Below are 6362 nucleotides of genomic sequence, written 5' to 3' on the forward strand. Positions count from 1 at the left end.
TGCTGGAATTTTCCTCGTCATACCCCGTTTTTGTCAAAAATTCATATTTTGTTTTCCTGTCTAGTATTGATGAAGCAAATTTAAGTAAAGAATCAATCTAGTTCCTGAAGCCCACTTTCTCATCTTTATGTATCAGATATTCTTACAGTACTACAGTGATTATTAGCACTTTTCATACCATTCTCAGACTATTCTTTCGCGAAGTGTTAGCTTTTATCCCGAAATCAGATTTCACTTTGTAAATAAACTTTGAATATAAAGAAAAGACGATAATTTGTTGAGCTTGTAATTGGAGAAAAGATCATTGTCCCAATATTCTCCCATATAATGGATTAATAATCATGATTTCCACTGCTAGATTACTCCATTTTCACTAAAATCAGGAATGTGGGACAATGAGTTGGTCAGTTTTGCTCTCATAACAACCAGATATCTCAATCATGAAGATTTCCTCTTGATGTCAACAAAGTAATACCCTCGAAAAAAGAGTCAAGAAATAATTTCCCTGAGCTAAAATAATCAAAAAGGACATACAAACTAGATTCATATTTCACCTCAAGTTATGACAGCTCCCCACCTGGGAATTATATCAAAATTGAAGGAATTTTCTGTTGAAATTACCATCCTGGAAACCAAAGCTATGCAAAGACTATTCTGATGGAATCTTTTTCTTTCCCGTTTTGCAGTCTTTCTTTGTAAATTTATGTACTAGAATGGGAATCGGCGAAGTCAGAGAAATCTGGATCTCAGCTGGGAAAACATTGGATTTTGTTTATGTCTTTGATGCACTGAAATTACAGCAATACCCCATTTTCTACCATTTTTCTGTTCTTTTGTTGTACAGAGTTGACTTTTGAAAAGTGCATTTTGTTACACCGCCAAATCTTACATCAGTTGTTTATTTTATTTTTGTTAATGACAGTTATTCCCACCAGGAAAATATATTTCCAGACAAATATTGGTGAAGAAAAGAGAAACTTTTGCAGTGTTACAAATAGCAATAATGCACAAAGGAGTCAAAGGAATGTTTAATATTTTCACAGGCGTAGAAGTTGCGACTGTATACACAACACTGCCAAAATATTGACAATATTTAAGTATAAACATCTTTTACACCATTGGCTTGTAACTTTAAGGCTCTGCCAATAAAACTGAAGCCATGGAATTATGGTTTGTTTCGCTTCGGGAGAAGCATTTCTTCCTGACAGTCAGTCTCTATCTGCTGCTTATTTGTTAGTAAATGTTTGTTAAAAGGCAACGTACGTTATAGGGTACTATCACCCAAAACTCTGCAGAGATGTGTACTTTCTAGGTCACTGAATATAAATGTATTGGTATCGACAGGAGAGTCCTTTTATTGGCAATATTGTGCTAGAAATTGTTTTTCCTGAGGAGAAAAATTGCCTCTGAGATGTAATTTGAAAGGCCCTTTCTCAGCCGGTCCTGATTTCTGTCAAAACTCAACTCCAGCACTGGTTAGCTTTATCATCCATTTGCATGTCAACAAACTCACAAATGTTGTCAGAAAAGCATTCCATAAAAAAGATAGCATCGCTTCAGCGCTTGTAAAACTGCTTTTTTATTTTCATCTTTTGTATTTGTAGTTTTTCCAAGGAAAAGGCAACGAAACTGTGAGAAAAATTTGTCAGTGGAACGCGTGTGTGTGTGTATTGCTATGAGGGATGCATGTTGCAGACACGTCGCTTTCTCTTTGATTGCAGACGTCGAACAAAATCACCACATTGCCGTAGTTAGAATAATCTTGGCCTCTAGCTATCTTCTATATAGTTGGAATTCAATAAGTTGTCTGGCAATGGTTTCTATTGTTGTGTGCCAAAACTACACGGCAGGTGGCCCTGGTACTTAACTCATTAGGACTTGCAATGAGCTGATACCAACTAGTTTGAGATGATTACGCAGTGAGTTACTGTAGCTAAATGGAGTGCCCTCACACACACTCATGTATTGTTTCATATATTCAACAAAAAAAGGAAGAAGAATAGAATGACGAGAAGGTGAACGTTGTCTTGTGATGTCCTTTTCACTGCTCTTGTAATCTTTTGCGGGACCTTTTCTTGGCGTACAACCGCCATTATTCGTACACACTGCTACTATTCAAAGTACGTTTGCAACAAATTCATAATACTGCTATATCTGTAAGTTGCATGTGATTTTTATGTGTGGCAATAACATGACGAGTCTTCGCACGTCAATAAAAAAAAAATAGCGGTTGTTACCGGGCTATTCACATGATATATTGAGAAAGGATAACTCTGTTGATCAATATTTTATGGCACTGCTAGGGGAATAGTCGGCCAAAAAAATATTTCAATCCACTTGTGATGTCACCTTGGTGTTCGGTGATTGTGACAGAAACATCCGCCTGGTTTAATTTTGAATACGGCAAAAATGCATGACGGGAAGCAGCAATTTGAAGAGAGCAATCTCTGTCTGGTTTAGAAACCAAACACAGTTTTCAAAATTTTGAAATTAAAGTGTAACATTTAGACATCAAGATTTCACGGTAATGATCCGACACCATCGAAATGGCCTGGCTATATTTACCGTTCACTGAAACTCAAACTCACTCATTCAGAGCAAACAGACTGCAATGGATTCATCATCAAGAGATGAACCGCTGCCAAAGTTCAACATCCTAATAGGATTTTGGAAAATAGAGTTGTTTCTGTCAATTTTTCTGTTTCTATTATTTTAAGTGAATTGCCTCTGGACAAACAGAACATCGTGCATTCTCCCAGCCCCTTTCTGAATGAACTTGTAATTTTTATTGAAACGAAAACAAGTTTAATATAATTTACATCAGTGTGTTTGATAAAGGGCAGTTTATCAGAGAGCCATGGAGTATTCATAAAATTGTATCAAGTCTTTTGTTGAGAGATCGGTGAGATGGTAGCGAGGGCCATCAAATTTATTTCCCACCATCAAATATATTACATTTACTTTTCTCTGTTTTATTTTGGTGTTTTTTTCTGAAGTGTTTGATGTTGGTACGGCTGTGGTTGATTTTCATTTTAGCTTTCATCTGGAGATGTTAACCTGTAAATGTTACGCTGGCAATGAAGAAGTGTAATTCCTGAACACAGTGGTGCATATACATATCAACCAGAGTCTACAGACTTACTTGACGATCACTGTGTGTATTTTACTGTTTTGTTATTCTCAAAGTACACTTTCTGGTGGTTTTGCATTTTGGTGTAAATGAAAGTGGACTTTTTACTCCATTTTTTTTTTAAATTCAGATTTTCCGATATTCAAATGAATCGCAGGCTAAACAGCGCCATAAGTTTAACTCCCTTTTTTTATGCACAATCTCACTTCAAATTTCATTGTCATGTCTGCCTTTTTGCCTTTTTTTTTATTTCCTGAATGCTTTCAATGTTGGCGTCAAATACCCCTCTGCTCAGTTGCACGATTCCAGCATGAATAACGCTCTATTAGTCACCTTGGAAAATAACAACATTTATATGTGTCCCGTGGCAATGCATGGGAAGTTCATAAAACGCAATTAACATACACAAGCCTGCCAATTGTCGTCTGTATATGGTTGATAATTCCATTTTACTCTCACAGATAACATGATAATTGATGCATGTAATCTCTCACACGTACACAAAATTAAAAAAAATCAAAATATTTATCGTTATCATTTATTTTCATGCAAGTCTCCCTGCTCTCATTTAAACGGTTTCCCTGGCAACTGCCTCCAACAATGAATTCAAGCCGTGAGGAAGTGCATGATAAATTTGAAACTCTGGGGGTCACGTGACGCGATATGCTCTTGCTTTTTTACTCCAAATATCAATCAAAAGTGGTTTATGATACTCAAGTGGGTTGGAGAGGTATGGTGGCTCCTTTGAAAGTTAAGTTAATCATTGCCAGCACTTTAGTAACATAACAAAGAACGGGTGACACCCAGGCTGCATTGGGAGTGTTACATTTCTGTGAGTTTATCAGGTTTTCTGTATGCAACCGAGAGGAGTCATTGTCGCACTGCACAAAAGCTGTACACAGAGAGTGTCAACTTGCTCTCAATGGAATCATTAGAACACATGCAACATGCGACCTGTTCCTAAGTTCTCCTGAATGGAGCATGTCGTGCCCCTTCAGAAAAGAGCGATATTGATAATTTGAAAATTCAGGCAAATCTTTCTGTTCATGTGTTAGCATTGGTGCAGCAGCGACCATAGCATTAAGAAGTCCATTTATGTCGCCTTCCTGAACTGAAAATCAGTCTTTTCATAGCCAGAAGTTGATGTAAAAACCCCCTTCATTTGAATATTGACTGAAATTTCATCTTGACAATGTTGAACATTTTGAACTTTGCATTTCTTGTTCAAATCGATCACGGAGCAATTGTTGTTGGAAGAATGCCATTAAAATAGATATTACTCGCTGGAGTCGGAAATAGTTCTCTCCCTTTTTTTATTATAATGGCTTGTGAGGTCAAACGTTACAACTATGAATACAGCATTGCAGACCTCTTGCAATCTATAAAAAAAATCATTTTGTACCACAGCCCACTAGAGGGCCCACATTGATTCTCCATAGGTAGGCAACCTCTGTTTGAAAATTAATACTATTTGAAATATTGAGAGTTTTCAAAAGTTTTTTGTAACTTGTTTTATGATTGGTGAGTTTGGATTATTTTTGCATTCTTTAATAATATTCCAAGTCAGAGGGAATGAGTTGTACAACAACAACTCTCCAATTCGCCAAAGTTTTGCCGTTTCTCCTTCAACGGTTCTCTGTGTCCTGTTTTGTCTCTGGCCTTTTTAAAACCTTTCGTTTCTTCCTATATTTTCTAACGTACTGACAAAACTCCGCAGTGATTTGATGCATCACAAAGTTCTCACAGATTTACCAAATCCCTTATGGTTTGCTTTTCTGTACACGAGATTTATCTGACATCCTTGTCAGTGATCAACCCGTCTAAAAATCATTCGACGTGTCCTTTTCTTGTTATCAAACTGTCAAATCAGCACGTCAACTCTGCGGCCACATTTAATCTTGCCACTAAATAACCATCAGTCTTTAAATTAAAAGCTTTTTCATTCACTGTGATACACTTTCTGCAAAAAAAATCACCGTAAAAGTTAATGTGGACACTGACTGTTTGAATACCTTATTTGATCACATTAGCCGGCTCTATTAAAAAATTTTATGAATGGAATATTTATTACAGATGAAAATGAGCCGTGAATGTGTAATTATCTCAGCTACTAATTCTATTAACTAGCCAATGAAAGGCTAGGGGACTAATGATGTCATTGCACTCGCCAAAAAAAGGACTGAGATATCATATTTTCAAAAGAGGATTAGATATTCATAGTTTTCATACACTGACAGATTTATCGAAGTGATTGTATTACCGCCTGACGAGCAGGGACAGTGTATGAAGGAAGCTCAGATAATATACAAGGTTTTAAATTCATTGGATAAAGTTGTAAAAGTTGCAATTTTTAGCTTCATCCTCATTGATGTAGGACAAGATTATACCTTTTGATGGTTTCATGTTTTGTTAATTGAATCAATGCGCAAATGCCATTCTAATCCGAGGAATAGGAAATCTTTTTTTTCTTTGTTTCATTTTATAAGTGATTGAAGCTGTCTGATTAAGTACCTCTAAAAGGTATTACGTTTTTACTGAGGGGAAAGTGAGGATGTATGGTTTGGCTGCATTGGGTGTTAAACAGTGAGTTGTTTGCTCAAAGCGTCCATTAAGATGTCTTTCTGTGTTTTCTGCTACGATAAACCTCATTTGAAATTTTGCGTATAATAACAGAACACGCATGCCTCCGTGCAAGGCAGGCGTAACACGTGTGCAGCGTGTGTTAAAAATGTCTTGAAAAGTCTGTGAAGAGCTTGATCTTGATTAACTGGAACTTTAGCAAATGTCCTGTGTGACAGTATTAATCAGTGCGGAATGTTGCCTCCGACAGTCCAAGTCTCAGACTTGATTTCCCTTTCTGTTTTGACTAATTGACAGGATTCAGCGACGACGTGGTGATATGGTCATATGTTGAGGTATCGGGCATGTTGATCAAGGTGGTGTTTCATAATTTTAGTGGCATAGTACAGAATGTACAATAAGGGTATTACACTGTGACAATTGCACATTCAATATAGATCTGTGTTTAAAGACATCTGTCTTTCTTGGAAACTTTGGATAAAAGCTGTCTGACTTGAATAATGTGAAAGACATCAATTAGTATGGAGAATATTCTCTATGCTGATGTTTTCAAATATGTCAGAAAACCTGGAACTGGAACAAATTTGCCTGTAACTTGCATTTTGACGGACTTTCTTCACTTGTAGGCAATTCAGTTCATTTATAATTTTGT

This window comes from Ptychodera flava, chromosome 8 (genome assembly GCF_041260155.1).
Source record: "Ptychodera flava strain L36383 chromosome 8, AS_Pfla_20210202, whole genome shotgun sequence".
NCBI classification, from domain to species: Eukaryota; Metazoa; Hemichordata; class Enteropneusta; family Ptychoderidae; genus Ptychodera; species Ptychodera flava.